Below are 2,458 nucleotides of genomic sequence, written 5' to 3'. Positions count from 1 at the left end.
ATTCTGTAGTTAAACCCGAAATTTGCAACTTACAAATGAACCAACTAGATGGAGCTATCCGTCGTCGTCGTATCTGTAAATGTTTATCAGCCCAAATAAGGACAGCTCCAATTCTAAAACCCAATTCCCTGTCGATCAGCTTCGTGTAAAAACTCGCAGGCATTTTAGCTGAGGTAAACGTTTAGTCAAACAGTGAGTTTGTGAATCAAATAAGCAGCACCCCTATAACAGAGTTTGTGTTTTTATAACAAAATAAAAATGCCACAGTTGTTTAACTAGTACCACCTTGCAATAGAGGTAAACTCTAGGGCAGGTGTAGGTAAGTGGTTCGTACCAAATTTTGCACTCATGGATTGAGTCCCGTTTCTACGAAGAAAACACCGCTCTACAGTTAGGGGTATTGGATGCGTTATAACAGTGACTGTCAAATTCCACCATTTGTGATTAAAGCAGTCCAGCATTTGGCGGGAAGAAATGTTCCCTCTAATTATTTCATTCCATGTGCATAATGAATTTCTTAACGTTCGTCAGTATCAATGAAGTGTGTTGATATGTGCTAGCATTTTTTTTTAAGGGGTGACTGACAGGGTTATTGAGGTCGTCAACGTGTTGAGACTAGTCACCATTACTGAGAAAGTGCACGTGATTTGATTGCTTGTTGTGTGGCCGCGCAGCTGCATAGCTTAGAGGGAACATTGGCGGTGAGCGCTGTTAATTAACTGCCTTCTAGATCTATCTGTTCGAAATTAGGGACAGATTCTTATGTATATATATCTTTCGTGTGGCTTTACCCAAGTACTCAAAAGAAGTTTAAGAAACTTGGTTAGTATACATTTAAGTGACCCATAGGCCTAGAGACTGGGTTTTGATACCCACGGTGAAGCTCTTCATTGTGTAGCTGTGTGCTTACTTTCAAACAATTACACATTTGGTCACCTTACTTTCATTTGTACAAAATAGTGGGCATAGGAGCAGTTTATCGTAAACCAGCTGACCCGAGTTTGAGTCTGTGTCAAGCACTGGATGTTATGTCTGACAGACAGATGGTAAACAACACTTATTTCTATATGGCGCCAGATATAACATTATGTTTTCTCTTTTTACTCTGGGAATAACTCTTCCTTTCCTCACTTCTCTGCATTTAACCAACTAATTTCCTGTCTGTCTCAGTTACGTTGTCGTATATGAAAGTAAAGATACTATATGCGCGAAATTCTTAAGACAATTACTGCGAAATTGCTTTCCACCTTTATATAATTAACCATATCGTCTTTTAACCTATTTTAACTTGCAACGCTAAAATTCTGGGCTCGATACCCGTTGTAGGCATAGCGCAGAAGTCCATCATGTAGCTGTTTGCTTAACTAGAACCAAACCTTTCTATCGGTTTTGTTTCCCGAGGAAGTTTACTGACTCACAACATTAAAATCCGAGGTTCGGTTCCCTGCGTAAACCGAGCGGAGATAGCTTTGCGCTAGAAAAATTAACAATTCTTACTTGAAACCGGTTCCACTACAGCTTACATTAAAACAGAATTTTTTAAATTACACATAGGTTTATTAAGTTAACTTGAAATATGAAAACTCCTAGGATTATAAGTACATAATTTTAGTAGACGGCTCTGTCTCATTATGCTGTATGTAGGATAGTATTGATTTGTTTGTTGTTTAAATTTCCCGCAAAGCTACACAAGGGATATCTGCGCTAGTTGTCCCTAACTTAGCAGTGTAAGACTAGAGGGAAGGCAGCTGGTCATCACCACCCACCGCCAACTCTCTTACTAGCGAATAGTGGGACCGACCGCGCATAATAACACCTCCACAGCTAAAAGGATGAGCATCCTTGGTGTGACGGGGACTCGAATCCGCGACCCTCGGATTACGAGTCGAGTGCCTTAACCACTTGGCCATGCCGAGCCAAACTAGAAATAGATCGTCAGTAAAATTTGTTATGGGCCACTATTAGCCCACCCCAGTGTCTGACCGTCACTAAAATGTGTCACGGGCTGCTGTTGGCCCACTCGAGTGTACAATGTATAAATACCCTTGACAGATGCTGAAACAAATACAAAGAAAGAGGTCTACACAACCTGACCCTCCTGGGTATTTAACTACCTATGAGAGAGATGTTTTGTCGTTTCTCCATCTCGAGTATTCATTCTTTTATTTTTCGCATGTGTTGTCGTTTCTCCGTTTCGTATTGTTTATTTTAAAATGTATTTTCAGGTTTTTGTTTCACATTTTTTGCATGATTTTTCGTTTCTTTCTATGTACTTCATAGTTTTGTATGTTTTACCGTCTTTTTTGTTTTCCACGTGAGTTGTTTCTCTTTGAAATTAACATCACTTACACGTTGCTTGGTTAAGTCGCGAGATCGTACACTTGTTAAAATGTTAACATCCATTTAGTTAAATTAGAAGTTTGACAATTAACGTACGACGTCAAAGATGTACCACTTC

Source organism: Tachypleus tridentatus, chromosome 12 (genome assembly GCF_004210375.1).
Source record: "Tachypleus tridentatus isolate NWPU-2018 chromosome 12, ASM421037v1, whole genome shotgun sequence".
Lineage (NCBI taxonomy): Eukaryota > Metazoa > Arthropoda > Merostomata > Xiphosura > Limulidae > Tachypleus > Tachypleus tridentatus.
The sequence above is the reverse complement of the archived record's forward strand: the minus strand, read 5'-3'. Positions refer to the sequence as shown.